The sequence below is a fragment of the Acipenser ruthenus genome, chromosome 41, assembly GCF_902713425.1.
Source record: "Acipenser ruthenus chromosome 41, fAciRut3.2 maternal haplotype, whole genome shotgun sequence".
Taxonomy (NCBI): Eukaryota; Metazoa; Chordata; class Actinopteri; order Acipenseriformes; family Acipenseridae; genus Acipenser; species Acipenser ruthenus.
The window spans coordinates 6,188,902-6,205,944 of NC_081229.1; the positions used below are offsets into that span (position 1 = coordinate 6,188,902).

The window sequence follows — 17,043 nt, forward strand, 5'->3', positions numbered from 1 at the left end:
GGGGAAAAAAGTTATTGGACATTCTAAATCGGGATAAAATAATTAGGCTGTGTGGGAAATTGCTGCGGTGAGGAGAAAAAAATTATTGGACATTCTAAATTGGGGGAAGAAAGTTACTGGACATTCTAAATTGGGGGAAAAAAATTATTGGACATTCTAAATTGGGGGGAAAGTTATTGGACATTCTAAATCGGGGTAAAATAATTGGGCATTCTAAAATAAAAAAAATAAATAAAAAAAAAAGTAAGAAACAGGAGCAGCTCCGGACTGTGGAGAATTTCTTCCTCTCTGCTTCAGGAATCATCCTCGTTGAAAAGAGATCACTGAGCTTGAGAGAGAAAAGAGTCTATTAAAAATCCCTGTCACTGAAAACACAGTGCGTGTCGCTTGCTTTCATTTATTCAAATATATCTTAATAAGAATGCAAGTCACGACAGACAGTGGGTATGTATATTTATTCAAATTATAATAGGTAGCTGAACTACACCACATGGTGAAAGGTACGGGCACCAGGTCCCAGGATGGTGGTATACGCTGGTAATTAGGAATCTAGTACTTGGTAACACTTAGGCTACTCGGATCTCTCTTTGCAGGTTCCGTTTGATCCCAGGACCACACAACACAGGGTAGTTATAAAATAGATTACAGAAGTTTCTTTAAAAGATGGAATTTCATAGATCACAACATACAATATTGTTTTTTTGTTGTTTTGTTTATCTGGTTAACACAGAAATAGTCATTAGTATTTTTAAAACACATTCAATAACCCTTTAATTGCAATTAAAAGAACGCATCAGAATTCAGTGGCACTGGAACCATTTTCAAAGTGGCGGTGCTGAAAGCCAATGACAAAGCGTCAGCCGGTAACAGCGCTGGGCTCCTGCTCAACCGGGTTTATCTCGGAAGGGGATATGGCAGCCACAGTCTTACAGAGTAGGAGAAAATACACACCCGTCAGCGTCTTCTGAACCCAGACACAGGCACAGATCCACGCAGCTTCCCTCCTTGCTGCCCTGGTCGCGTCTCTTCCAGTCTCCGTGCTCCTCTCTCGCACTCCGTGTGTTTAAACGTGTGTGGATTCGCTTGCATCTTTCACCGGCTCTGCTCACACGCTCTTGTCCACCTGCAAGCATCATAAATCAACAATTAGTGAATAAAACAACACACATTGAGAATAATAAGAGTGAAAAATAACATATTCAGTCCACACAATAGTTAAAAAACGAATTGAATTCGTTCCATACTCGCATTAAAGATCACAGAGCTTACAGGGCCGACCCAACGACCTGAAGGAGCGAGACTTTAAAATCTCACTGCTTCTTTCTTATACCGTTCCCTTGTGATAACAAAAAATGCGAAATGGTGTTTCCGTGCCGCTCGTTCAGATGGTAGTGTTGCTCCGTAAAGCGGCCGGTGTTGAATTCATACAGCAAGGAACTCATACGCGAGTTCTGGAAGTAAATCTATGACTTTTAATAAACATTTGAGACTATTCGAATCATTCTGAAGACAGGGGTTGGGTGTCTCCGAGTTTCAGACTTCCGAAGACAATCTGGCTTCATGAAACAAGCGCATTCTTTTAATCAGTTTGAATGACCAACAGCCGTCCCCGCTGAGGTTTTTCCTTCAAAGGAACTGGAATTCATATTTTAGAGACATTATTGTTAAGAACATAAGAACATAAGAAAGTTTACAAACGAGAGGAGGCCATTCAGCCCATCTTGCTCGTTTGGTTGTTAGTAGCTTATTGATCCCAGAATCTCATCAAGCAGCTTCTTGAAGGATCCCAGGTTGTCAGCTTCAACAACATTACTGGGGAGTTGGTTCCAGACCCTCACAATTCTCTCTGTAAAAAAGTGCCTCCTATTTTCTGTTCTGAATGCCCCTTTATCTAATCTCCATTTGTGACCCCTGGTCCTTTTTTCTTTTTTCAAGTCAAAGAAGTCCCCCACATTGTGTAGATGAAGACATCTGTGAGTCAACATAAACTCCTAGGTCTTTTTCATAGTTCACTTCTTCAATTTCAGTATCTCCCATATGATATTTATAATGCACATTTTTATTGCCCGCATGCAATACTTTACACTTTTCTCTATTAAATTTCATTTGCCATGTGTCTGCCCAGTTTTGAATGCTGTCTAGATCATTTTGAATGACCTTTGCTGCTTCAACAGTGTCTGCCACACAGGGACATTTATCAACTGTGCAGGGTGTGCAAAACACACACACGCACAAAAGTAGAATTTAACTTGTAGGGTTTTGGTTTAATTTAACAGCGATCACAATCGCTGTGTAATTTGACTCGAGTGTGTTACATTTCTTCGCCAGTGCCCTTTGCTTTGAAAAAAAATATATACTTTTGGGATGTTTATTGAAATAACCATATTGAATTTGCTGTTTATTTATTTTTTTATTTATTTACCTTGTTTTATATCAGAAGACCGGTTTTTCTCTCTCTCTCTCTCTCTCTCTGTTCAAACTGCGCGCTGCGGTCAACGTCTGAGTCCGCGCTGCCAATGGAATTTTCAGATTCAAATAATCACATTCCGTTTAACGGCTCCTGCAGAACGCCATGGGGTGCCATGTGTAAAAAAACGCGTTCATATTTTAACATGTCTTTTTTTCCAAATTTAACTTAAATCTTGTATTTTTTCCCAGATTTAACTTAAATGTCGTATTTTTTCGCCAGATTTATAAATCTCGTGAAAATAAATAAATCTTTTTTTTTAAATGTGTACATTCAGATATAATTTATAAATCTAGTTAGAAGGTTTACCATTTAGCTAAATATTTAACTAAATATTAAGTCTCTTAACAAGATTTAACATTTAGCTAAATATTTAACTAAATCTTAAATCTCTTATCAAGATTTAACATTTAGCAGCATTCTTAAGAAGCGCGGGCTTCGGTTCGGTTCCCGTTGAGAAAGACGTCATGGCGGATTCCAGTAACTTACCTGTAATCATCGAGCAGCTGCTGCTGGTGTAAGAGCCGCGCTACAGGCTGGAACAGCCAGCGGTGCTCAACCACCACAAACTGAGGGACGGGTAAGGATGTCATCCGTGGGACTACGACAGTCGCATTCGGTAAGTTTAGCGAAATGTTTTTGTTTATTTATTTAATTTCATAATAGGCCTTACAATTTACGTGTATCTATGCTACGGGTTTTCAACCGGGGTGCTTCTAAAGGTCATAGGGGGTACACAGGACGACTCAGAAAAGCACAAATAAAAATGACATGATTGTTAGTAGTTATTATAGTTTTATGTTTAGGTAAACATTTTAAATGGCACGTAATTATGCGGAGATGGGAAGTAAACGTTCGCGTTTACAATGCACACTATTATTTATACTAACTTTGCCGAATAGAAAGCGAATACGACTGTTTCCAAATAGATTAGTAAATACATGTCTCTTAATTCTGTGCATTCAAATACTTATTAAAAATTTTAAGAATTACGCGTACTGTTTGTTATTTTGTCCTTTTATTGCAACTGTTGTGCCATCCAGTAGAGCGGAAATTGTAAACGGGTACTCGACCTGAAACCTCCAGACATAAGGGGTGCAGTTTCAAAAAAAGGTTGAAAGCCCCTGGTGTAGTCTATATCTCTAACACTGGCGAAGCTATTTCAGATTGAATGAGTGTCGCGATTTAATAAATGTTAAAGACGGGCACGATATGTAATAAGTGTACCATACAGTACAGTGACATTTCCCGCGTCTTCATTGGTGCCAGAGCCCTAACTAAGTATTTGAACTCCCGGGGCGAGCAAGAATATTCGCGCCCCCTACCCATTTTTTTTTCTTTTCGACGTTATAGGAGTTAGGATATGTATAATACTTGTATAATATGTATTGTATGTAGATATAAATACTGCCTATTTTTAAATTTGCATTGTTAAGAAAATTAATAAAATAAAAAATAATGAGGCAACCAACCAATGAGCACACACTCGAACTGTAGTCGGCAGCATAGGGTTAATAAATCTGGCCCTTTTTCTTTTTCTTTTTTTTTAAACGAAGTAATTTTTCCGCTCGCCCCGCCGTAGTTACGGTCCTGCTTGGCGCCCTCCCTCTGTAAAATTGCACGCCTGTGTTGCCAGACAAGAATAATAGGCCTACTTTCTGCAAATAATTGTTTCAATTACAAATTTAAGGACAGCACATGGCCTTTATAATTTTGTTAAATTAACCAAACTAATTAGTTTAATATTGTCACAACCATAACATGCCTGTTCCATACACCTATTAGGCTAAAATTAAATACGATAAAAAAAAATGTATGATTTTATAGGTTCTTCATGTCACTTCTAAGCTGATTGTGCTTTGATAAGATGTAATATATATTATATATATATATATATATATATATATATATATATATATATATGTAACATATATAATATGTAATATAATGATAAGACGAGCAGATAAAGGCTCAGGAATAGTGATAATGAACACAGATGACTATGAAATCTGTAGAATGTGAATTAAATAATACATATACATATGAAGAAGTTAAAAGCAATAAGATCAATAAATTGGTAAAAAGAGGTTAAGGAAATTGCGGAGAGACTACAATAAAGGCATTATATCAAAAGAATTAAAAAATACATGCAGCCACATAATGCAAGAACAGGCCTAGCAAGAGGAAATCCTAAAATGCACAAAGAAAATCACCCTATGCGAATGATAGTCAGCACAATTGATAATCCAACACACATAATAGCTGAAATAGCAGAAAAACAACTTAGGTTGCACGTTGAGAAATTACCAAGCTATGTTAAGGATACAACACAATTTTTAAAAAGACTTGAATCAATAAAACACAACCTTCCAGAAAATACAATTTTATTTTGCATGGATGTAAAATCCTTGTACCCAAGTGTCCCTCGTAAAGAAACTTTAGAAGCTTGTCAAAAAGCACTAGATAATAGACTAGATAAATCAATACCTACAGCAGAGGTACTGAACATGATCAACATAGTTTTAGAAAATAGTTATTTTACATTTGTTGATAAGAATTACAAACAAAACGATGGTACAGCAATAGGATCTAAATTAGGAATGCATTTTGCCAGTACATACATGGGGAAATGGGAAGAACAATTACTTAGAAAATCGGAAAGAGAACCTTTAGAATACATTCGGTTTGTAGATGATATTTTTGGGGTTTGGACACATGGAGAAGAGTCTCTTTTCCAGTTTCATAAAATGGCAAATGAAATACACAGTAATATTAAGGTGGACCTTCGATGGACAAGGAAAGAAATAGAATTTTTAGATACCATAGTAAAACTTGAAGGTTCAATTGAGACTGACCTCTTCTGTAAACCTACTGACATGCACCAGTATTTACACATGTCCTCTGCACATCCGATACACACTAAAAGGGCAATCCCAAAGGGTCTAGGAATAAGAATACGAAGAATATGCTCAAAAGAAAGTGACTATGTAAAACAAAGAAATGTATTAAAAACAAATCTTTAAAAAAAGAGGATACAAAGAAAGAATTATAGAGACGGAGTTAAGAAAAGTGGATAAACTAAAAAGAGATGATCTACTAGATTATAAAAATAGAGATAAAAAGGTCAAAAGAGTCCCATTAATAATGACTTACTCTAAACTTTTGCCCAATATTTCTAAAATAGTTTGGAAACACTTGCGGATTCTACATAATTCAGAAAAATTAAAAGTATTTCTTAAGGCCTCAGTTGTAGCATTCAAAAGAGAAGCTAATTTAGGTGATATTTTAGTTCACAGTAAACATAAAAGAATAATTGACAAAATAGGTTCTACGAACATATGCACTAGTAGATGTAAAGTGTGTAAATACATAGACAAAAGTAAAAATATAATTAAACATAAGAACACCACATATCCACTAAAAACTAATACCTACTGTAAAAATAGCAATGTTGTTTATGGAATAGCCTGTGAAAAATGTGATGAAATCAAATATGTTGGAGAGACTGGAACTACTTTATATAAAAGAATTCAGAACCACCTTTCATTAATTAGAAATAAAAAAAATGAATGAACCAATAGTACAGCACTTCACCAGTCAGGGACATGACATAAATGATGTAAAGTTTGTAGTATTAGAACAGCTCAAATTAGACAATGCGACATATAGAAGAATAAAAGAAAGTAAATGGATAAATAGGCTGAACACGATTATGCCAGCGGGACTCAACAGAAAAGAATGAACTAATTAACTTCAATAAATATATAACATTTAAATAAATAAACAAAATTCATTCAAAAGTTGTGCATGCTGATGCGCTGGGGAGGCCAAATCTAGACTGATCCTCAGAGCCAGCATTGCATGATATAATAAAAATATAAGTTTATATAAAGTAGTGTTAATTAGAATTAATACCGATTCAAAGATAGAAGTAAAAATGATGTCACAATATATAGAACACCATTACATCATGTAAGAATAAATCATGGATTTGAATGTAAACAATAACAAGTAGTTATAAATACCTCCAATGTTTGGATTCAAACACAGGCTCCCTTGAGAAAGATATGTACAACATATCGAAACGTTGGGCAGCTGGCTCTTTGAGCTAAAATATATATATAATTGTGTAAGATAAAGATAAGGCTTTATTTAAAGTTGGGTGTATTTGTATTTTTTTTATAAAGTAAATAAAACATCTTGCTTTTTGTCTCTGTTATACAATACCATATTCAGCTATAAAATATGAAAGTCCTTATTCTTTCTCTGGTAAAAAAAAAAAATACTAAAAATAACATACGCGGAGGTTACAAAATCTGTGCTATCAATATCAATTATGGATGAAGGACATTTATATTGTTATGATCACGGGGGGGTAAAATTATAGGGTTAATTATTATTATTATTATTATTATTATTATTATTATTATTATTATTTAGATTAGCCAGGACACTGGGGTTGGCACCCCTACTCCTTTGGAAATGTGCCATGGGATCTTTAATGACCACGAGAGTCAGGACCTTGGTTAAATATCTCATCCGAAATATGTGATAATATTATATTTGGTGATATTAGTAAGTATGAAATGTATTTTTTCCTACATTGCAGGTTCCACTCCCTTCTTTTCCACCCTTGGGAAGAGCCAGCTTTCATCGTGGGAATTTTTGCAGAAGACACAAATTTTACACCAAGGATGTTGTGTGTTTACCATTCCATTCAGGGTCTTCATTCACAATACCCAGAGGGGAAAATAGAGCTCGACTAGCTGAATGTGGCCTTATTGGCAAGATTTCCTTTAGTAATGAATGGTCAGAAGGGCAAATGAGAGAGGAGATCGGCACCCTTTTTAAAACCAAATTTAATGTAGCAGAACACGAAACGTTCTCGTTCGAATATTTAAGTACAGTAAGAGAGTCAAAAAAATTGACTAAACCAAATGTATCGCAGCATTTCCTCTGGGGAGGGGAAGAGGTTGCAACCCTTTGCTCTAACTCTTGTCTGTACATTTTGGCTGGAATACAGAGACCTGCTCAGGTAAACTCTTCCCAATTACTTCCTAATAAAGTCTTAAATGGTCTATCCAAAATGTTTTATATATTTAATTTCAGTTTTGAAAAAATGTGTACAATACGTGTGTATATATAAATACAGTGCCGTGAAAGTATTTGCCCCCTGTCTGATTTTCTGCATTTTTGCATATTTTTGACACTGAATGTTATCAGATCTTCAACCAAAACCTAATATTAGATAAAAGGGACCCCGAGTGAACAAATAACACAAATATGATACATATTTAATTTATTAAAGAAAGTTATGCAACACCCAATGCCCCCGTGTGAAAAAGTAATCACCCCCTTAGACTCAATAACTGATTATGCCGCCTTTAGCAGCAATAACTGCAACCAAACGCTTCCTGTAGTTATTGATTAGTCTCACAGCGCCGTGGAGGAATTTTGGCCCACTCCTCCATGCAGAACTGCTTCAACTCAGTGACATTTGTGGATTTTTGAGCATGAACTGCTCGTTTCAGGTCCTGCTACAACATCTCAATGGGGTTTAGGTCTGGACTTTGACTAGGCCATTCCAAAACTTTAAGTTTCTTGTTCTTCAACCATTCTGATGTAGACTTGCTTGTGTGTTTCAGATCATTGTCTTGCTGCATGACCCAGCTGCGCTTCAGCTTCAGCTCATGGACGGATGGCCTGACTTTCTCCTGTAGAATTCTCAGATACAGAGCAGAATTCATGGTTCCTTCAATGATGGCAAGGTGTCCAGGTCCTGATGCAGCAAAGCATCCACAAACCATGACACTACCACCACCATGCTTGACTGTTGGTATGAGGTTCTTACTGTGGAATGCAGTGTTTGGTTTTCGCCAGACATAAGGGGGCCCATGTCGGCCAAAAAGTTCCACTTTTGACTCATCTGTCCATAGAACATTGTTCCAGAACTCTTGATCATCCAGGTGCTTTTTGGCAAACTTGAGACGAACATTCATGTTGTTCTTAGTGAGCAATGGTTTCCGCCTTGCTACTTTGCCATGAATCCCATTTTTGCCCAGTGTGTTTCTGATGATGGAGTCATGAACACTGACCTTAGCCAAGGCGAGAGAGGCCTGCAGATCCCTGGATGTGGTTCTAGGGTTCTTTGTGACTTCCTGGACAATTTTACGCCTTGTTCTTGGAGAGATTTTGGCAGGATGGCCACTCTTGGGAAGATTCACTACTGTCCCAAACACTCCATTTGGACAATATGGCTCTGACCGTGGTTCGGTGGAGCCCCAGAGCCTTAGAAATGGCTTTGTAACCCTTTCCAGACTGATAGGCATCAACAACTTTTTTTCCAGAGGTCTTCAGGAATTTTTTTTTGTTTGTGGCATGAAAAATAGCTATGACATTTAGATGTCCGTTATATCTCAAAGCTGATTGGCTGTTGGGACACAGTTGTTTCCGTTGTTGCATAATGGGTTAATAAATGTTTTTGTCATACCAAATATTTTAATTAAAATACCAGTTACATTTTAAAGCTTTTTTTTTTTTTCAGTATGACAATTCACAAATGTCAGATGATAGTGATTTTGAAAGGTCTCCACAACTAAGGAGGAGGAGGAGAGGTAAGAAATAGGTTTGTTTGGTCCTTAGGCTGCATGTTGCTAAATATACATTGTCTTGTGAAATGTATTTAAAGAGTTTTTATTTAATTTTTGTGAGAGGCTTGATGTAAAGTTGTTATCCATCCTGAAAGGTTTGTTTGTTTCCAAACAAAAAATTGTATCCATGCATGGTTATCAGGTTCAACCTTGAAGTAGAATAATGTCTGGGCTACATTATCTGAATAGTTGTGAGTACTTATTGTGGTAAAATAAATCAAACAATGTATGTTGTTTTTAAAAACCTTGCTCTTCATGTCTATGCACTGTTTTAATTTTATTTAGATCAGCACCAGAGCAGTGACTTGCCAGGAACAAGTGAAGCTGCAAGTACTTTGGCACTCACTGAAAACTTAGTAAATCCAGAGAGTCAGAATGAGATGGAATCCATATCTGATGATGGACAGATAGGGGCAGTTACTAATATGGAAAGACAGGAAGCACTGGAGTCAGCTGAACTTCTGGCAGTTGATTCATATATTCCTATTGAATTTGCTGACTTTGTTTAAGACATTTTATGAGAGAAAGTTCTGTGAGCAGAAAGGAGGTTGAATACTTTTACATTACAGCTTAACAGTAACTACAGTTACTTTTCATTCACATTGTATGGACTTCTATATATTTTTGGTTTAATGTTTGTTTGGTGTTGATACTTGTTACTTGGAGTTGCATTTCCATATACTGTTATAATCCATGTGTTTTACTTACTGTAATTAACAGCACTACATAGTATTTTAAACCCTTGGATACAATAATTAACAGCTTGAACTGTACAGTCATATAAACTTTACATTACAATTAATAGAAAGCATAGTACATTGACATAGTGGAATGTGTTCTCTTTACTGATTTTGTTTTGTTTGTTTAACAATTCAGTCCTGTGGTCCTGGAAGAGCACGCAGTCGAAGAAGCTATTCAGCAGAGTCTACAGGAAGATTCTCAGGATGGCATATTTGAACCAAGGTTTGATATTTATTTGTTTGTTTATTTTTACACTTCATCCAAGTTTACATAAACCAATGTATGGAAACTTCCATACCCCACTGTAGTATTATATACATTTTTTTTAAGGTCAGTTGAAATTACAATGTCCAAGGAAGAAATTATTGGAGTACTCAAAGCTCACAGCGAGAGGTTCATTGTTCCACCAACAAGACCAATTTATATAAGCCGGAGTGCTTTGTGGACCACTGCCTTTCGGCAGTTCAGCAGGCCCAGTTTTTTTAAGAAACATGGCATGCTTTATGTCACTTTTGCCTGTGATGAACATGGGAACCAAGAGGACGCTGCTGACTTGGGAGGACCGAGAAGAGAGATTTTTAGACTCTTTGTTAAAGCTGTATTCCAAGATAGCGGAGCATTTCAAAGTTTGTTTATAGTTTTTTTTATGTGACCCAGGACAACTAGGACTACTTTAAACAAGCTGATTCACTGACATCTCGACATCAGCTTGAGTTCCATATGGTGTTTGAAATTGTATTAGTAATTGATTATACAATTCCATCATTTGATTAACATTTCTTTTACTTTACTATTTTACCAAGTAATTCAAATTTTCAAAACTGTCAAAGACCAAGAAAATTGAGTATGGCTGAACATCCGCACAATTAACTTTTAACTTTAGTTATTGTTGTTATAAATTATTTTGATTTAAGAGACTAGGTGCAGTGTGAAAAAGTGGGTCTGGAGAGCACAGTGGAAGGTAGCGAGAATCATTTTAATAAAAAATGTGACTGATAATTGCTTCTAACATGCTCTTAATAGTAGAGCATGTTTTTATTGCTCAATTTAACCCCCAACACGGCTTGCTCACTGAATATCTGAGTATATTCTGAAATGCAATCACGTCCTCTAAAAGACTCGTGAGAGATTAAATGAGCAAGTCCTATCACATTTGCACCAACACACATACATACTAGCCATATGTTTTCATACTGTATTATATATTTCCCCAGATTGAACAATCAACTGATGACTCTGAATTGGAGGAAGTTTTACAGTTGTGTGACTCATGGCGTTTTACAGTGGAAGGTCTGCCAAACCCTGTGACAATGACAAACCGGCTTCAATTTGTGAGAATTGCAACTTTGTACACAGTGATCCTACAATGGCAGAGTTGTTTTAATCAGATAATGGATGGGTTGGCCTACTATGAGGTGAATGTTTTAAGTATGATAAAACATACTCTGGGTCAGATTAAATCAAAGCTTTGACCCAGCGCGCCAATCACAAATTACAAACCTGTACTTCATAGCGCTTTCCTTTCTGGTAAAAACCTTCTTCCTTTGTCTCATTAAAATCTATTTGATACAACTGATTAATTTGTTAATGAAGAAACTTGAAATATATGGCATTAGCATTGTTGTGAATAATTGGCTTAGTTATTTGGGAGCTTCGCAAGAATCTTTCCTTAGATAAAGAATGTTGTGTTAGTGTTATTTATGTTATCAGTTCATACTTCCTCCTTTTAAATCATGTATTACGTTTACTCTGTATTTGTGTGCTGCTTCGTCTTTTTCTTTTGTTCAAAAATAAATAAAATGTAATTAAGTAATATTTATAACAACCATTATTTATTAATTGATATTTTGACTGTTATAAATATGATCTAAATACTGATGGTTTACTCTACATCACTGCATTTAGGTGCTCCAGCTTCTGAGGAAGAAACCGTGTATGCGGTCTCTTTTGGATGGACAGAGTGCAGACAGTGGTGCAATTACTGCAGAAAGTGTAATAAACCTGCTCAAACCCAGCTACTCTGTGCTTGGGAGCAACAGAAGACAAGAGAGAAGAAATCCTAGTAGTGAAGTTTTGGGATATTCTCTACAGTATCCAGGGTGAGTATAAAACTTTTTATAAAACCCAAATTATTTTTAAAAATCACCCCTGGGGTTGACCTTCCCCTGGAAATACCCATGTATTCATTTCATACAGCAACTACTTATCCCAGAGCTCCAGAGACAGCATTGTTGAGACCAAAAAACAGGATTTAATGTGTGCTCACTTTATTAAATCATGTACACACAGCTTATTAATAATTAATTGTGGGAGCTTTTTACTTACTGGTTGTTACTAATAATGCTTTCTTATGGTACAGTACTCTCTATCTGAATATATGTGAACACAAACTCATTTAGTAGTTAAGGGTACTGAAGAAGCAGAACAACAGGAGTGTACAGCTCATTGTAGTGTAGGGTAGGTCAGTTTAGACCACTGATCTAATAATTAACCAGTGATATGTCACACGCCGCCTTCGTGTGGCCATGGACCAGTGCAGGAAGGCCAGTCATTGGACAGAAATCTGAGTCCACTTCCACAAGTTGCAGAGCAGAAGTGCGGTTGTTTATTGTGCAAAAATAATAATGAAGGTGCAATTCAAAAATAATTAGATTAACAAAACAAACAACCAAAAAAAAAACCCCAGTTATCTTTAGCAGCTGCTATTATAGATCTTGGAAACAAGACATATCGTCCCTGTTGAGCTTTGCTCTACTTGGTTTCCTTGCAGACTTCCAGCAACCTCATTCACTCTCTCCATTCCCCACACACTCCTTTTATACCCTAGACCCCTCCCCTTTTCCTCTGAATGCTGGGAGGTCCCTACCATAAAAGCCATCGCACACTAGACCGACCCGATAAGACACTGACACGATTTCGTTGTGATTTTGGATTTTGCTCGTCTTTGGGTTTTCAACAAGTTTGAACATTTTTACCCCATCGTGAACGTATCATGTCGGTTTCCTCTCGCGTCGATACAGTGTGCTAGGCATGGCGACAGATTAAAGATGCAATGGGTCACTGATGCATACAACTGACAAATGAGGGTGGTAGCTGGAATCATATGCTGTGGATTCTTGGTGAACCTTGGAACAGGTAAGTCAATATATTTTCTCATTTAATTAACCCCCCTTTTCCACAGGCCCATAGTTAATTTCACTCAGTCCAGGTCATGTTAGTTCAGTGCTGTGATATTTAATGTGTTATGCTTTTTTTTTTTTTTTTTTTTTTACTGTATAGGATGTGTTACGTATTTCTCTATTTAAAGTTTTATGGATTTTCTTGTTGTTACTGCATCTTGTGAAGTTCTTTGTGATGGTGGTCCACTGAGAAAGGTGCTGTATAAAATAAAGATTGATTGATTGATATTCTCATCACATGATACCTAACTAGAATTCTTTAAAATCATGTACAACCCATATACTGATAAGCTTGTTGAAAAACACTGGTACAAAGTTACAAGATTAGGTCTTCTTTCATATTGTTATAGGTTTTTGTATTTCATACATTTTCATTATTAAATAGTTCTGGCCCTGAGCAGCATGATTCCTTAAACGTTGTTTTAATAGAACTGAAATTGTCTGCCTTTGTGTGTCTTTCCCAGACAAACTCAAGTGCATTTCTGTCAAGATTCATTATAAGGACTGTTGCCAGAATCCACTTAAATGTACACTTGTGATGAGGGATACATTCAGACCTTCAAAGGTTCAGAATTAATATGGGAACAAAAAAGATACATTTCAACTTCTCATTTATGGCACGTGATGTTCTAACAGCCTTTAAGTGAAATGTAATTTTGAAAGCATTTGTAATCTTTATGCTCTTAGCTTGGTTATAGCCTCCACTTTTTTTTCAGATAAAGAGCTTGGTGACAGGCTGAAGGACAGGGAATTGACAGAAGCAGAAAAGGACTTTGTGAATGCTTTACGACTGGGTCACATCTTGGCATTTGCGACAGGAAGTAGCACCATTCCAGCTATGGGATTCAATCCAAATCCCAAACTAAGTTTCAGTCATGATGAGGCAAAAGTGCACCCCATTGCTCACACGTGTGCCAATGAGCTGCAACTTTTTGTCAATAACAGAACCCTGGCTAACAATGATGATTTTGAGTATATTATTTTAGCTGCCCTAATGAATGGGGCTGTGTTCAGCACAGTGTAATATGTACAGGACAAGTAGACCACTATGAAAGAGCAGCCCACCTGTACATCTTGTAGGTAAATTAAACATACCAAAGCTAACTTTCTTCCTAATCTATTAATTGCAGATAAACTAGTTGGTAAATAAGTATTTCATTACAAATTAAGCAATAATCTACCCCTACATTAATAGTCATATATTTAATCATTCACCACTTGTTAATAAATAACCAAGGAGTGCTGTGTGTGTGTGTGTGTTTTTTTTCTTTTAACTCTTCTGCACTAATTGCACACGCAAAGCTCTTGGGCTGTGTTTAAAGGTGATCCTTTTCAAATGGCAGTGTAGATGCAACTCCACTGATCTTTATCAAATACACCGATGCATTTGATCACAATCAGAAATGTCAGTGTAAACGCACCTGTTGAATTTTAGTTTATTATAGGCTAATTTCAATATTAATTTATTTAAATTTATACAATTTGATCAATAATAATGACATGGGTGAAGCACATTTAAATAAAAGTAAAATGCAAATGATTTAATGCCAAACTAAATACTAGAATTGTCCCAAAGTGGTGAGTAAGTTTGACGGGCAGAACATAACAGGCACACGGTCCAATTTGATTTTGTAAATGTAGTAGAAAATGAAAACCGGATAGGAAGGAAGCTTGTGGTTTTACATTGGTACTTGACATGACAATGAACTAGCTTGTGGTTTAAGTATTTCATATTCATAATGGCAAGTATATACAAATGCTGTTAATTGACCAGTTCATAATGTTTTGTATTGTCACTACATTGTTTTTATATATTTTTCTTACTTAAAATTCAACTAGGACGTGTTGGAATACACCTGTTGCGCAAATTTGTTAAACTACAGTGTGTTAATGTTTTTCCCTCACAACAATCTGGTTATTTATTTTTTACGTAAGAACAATTAAACAGATTGTGGAAATAAATTTAAGATTGTCACAGATAGAAATGTTTTCCTCCTTTATTGTTAAAAATAAAGAAAACATTCAGGTTCAAGTCCATTTGTGTAGCATACAGAAACATGAATAATAAAAAAATAAAAAATAAAAATCTTGTCTTATATAAGATGACATACAAGCAGTATAAAACTCATGAAAATCGGGCTATTGTAAACTTTAAGCCGACCAAATCAGTTTTTCAGCTTTTTAAAGATAAAGCTCTTTGGTGCAAATAATAAAGTTTAATGAATTATTCATCTCTCATTTATTGTGTAGACTACTTTAACATTTCAGTTTGATAATACAATTTACAGCATGTGCATATTCATGTGCCTTTGACTAGAAATGCCAATGAAGTTATTTTGACCCCTACACTTTCTACATTTTCCATTATTATTATTATTAGTTTATTTAGCAGACGCCTTTATCCAAGGCGACTTACAGAGACTAGGGTGTGTGAACTATGCATCAGCTGCAGAGTCACTTACAACTACGTCTCACCTGAAAGACGGAGCACAAGGAGGTTAAGTGACTTGTTCAGGGTCACACAATGAGTCCGTGGCTGAGGTGGGATTTGAACCGGGGACCTCCTGGTTACAAGCCCCACTGGACCACAGAGCCATCATCCTCCTGCTCACATCAGTTCTAGTGTTAAGCCCACTTGTATTTGTCCTTTATTAAACTAAACAAAAATAGGATTTCAATAATTTAAATTTTATTTTCCTGAATTTGAAATTGAGTCAGCCTGTAGAAGATGAACAGAGGGAGAGAACAGAGATTGGAGGTAGGATGGAGTGGAGTACATTGAAAAAAAGACAGCTGTGGTTACAGCAGTACATGGTTATTAAATATAAGACCTGGGATAGGAAGCCAGTGTACAGTGCAGAAGAACAGAACAAACAAAACAATCGATATACAAAAAATAAATATAAAACAGCTTTATATACACTATTCCAGTGGTTTTCAATCCTGGCCCTTGCATACCCGTGTTTGCTGGTTTTCCCTTCAACTGATCCCTTAATTACTTTATTGAACAAATAATGAGCTTAAGACCTTTTCCATTGTTTTCAGCTCTTACACGTGAAGATATTTCACATCAGGGCTCAAGTAACTTAAGTTCATTATTAGTTCAATTTATTAATGAATAGATCAGCTGGAACAAAAACGATAGGTTGCGGATGCAACCCCGGTTCCCTGAAAGAGAAAATAACCATCAACATGAGATATTGCCGTCAGGCAGCACCGGTAGGCTGAGCTTTTATAGCAAAGCTGCCGATAGGCCCCCACGCCAGCTGCAGTGTAAGCCCGCCCCCCTGGGAGCTTACTTAACTGCGCGCGCGGGGATGCACTTCCTCTTTTGCTCTTCAGGCCGTGAAGGCTACCGGAGCGACCTCGCAGCTTGATGGTTATTTTCTCTTTCAGGGAACCGGGGTTGCATCCGCAACCTATCGTTCCCTTTCAAGTCGAAAATAACCATCAACATGGGATACAGTGTACCCTAGCTGTCGCGAGGGAGGATTCTCGGCAGTAGGACAGACTTACGTCATAACGCAACTGCGTAGGCAGTACATCTAGGCATATGCGGAGCTGCGCCTCAGCGTCTATGCTCGTAATGACACCTGTCTTAAAGGTGGAACAGTCAACACCATGCTCGTAGAGTGTAAAACAGATGCTCCAAACAGTGGAGCAGAGGAATCCAGTACATTTAACCTGTAAAACCTCATGAAAGTATGCGGCGTAGCCCAACTGGCTGCCGCGCAAATATCAGACACCGGCACCCCTCGAAAGAGGGCCCAGGATGTCGCCATACCCCTGGTAGAATGCGCCTTCAACTGCCCTGGTGGTGGAAGGCCTGCAGATTCATACGCTAATTTAATAGCATCCACTATCCAGTGGGAAAGGCGCTGTTTAGACAGCGGCTGACCCAAAGATCTAGAACCATGGCATATGAACAACTGTTCTGTCTGCCTCACAGTCTTTGTACGGTCAATATAACACCTCAATGCCCTCACGGGGCAGAGCATGTGTAACC

The 17,043-nt window shown here is 36.9% G+C and overlaps 1 long non-coding RNA gene across 1 annotated transcript; it reads left to right on the plus strand.

Moving 5' to 3' along the window:
• Window positions 1-2,972: 2,972 nt before the first annotated feature.
• LOC131709169 (uncharacterized) lies at window positions 2,973-10,074 on the plus strand. Its single transcript, XR_009311420.1, has 3 exons — window positions 2,973-3,086; window positions 7,077-7,502; window positions 9,994-10,074. It is a non-coding gene; the product is annotated as an uncharacterized LOC131709169 (long non-coding RNA).
• The last annotated feature ends 6,969 nt before the right edge of the window (window positions 10,075-17,043 follow it).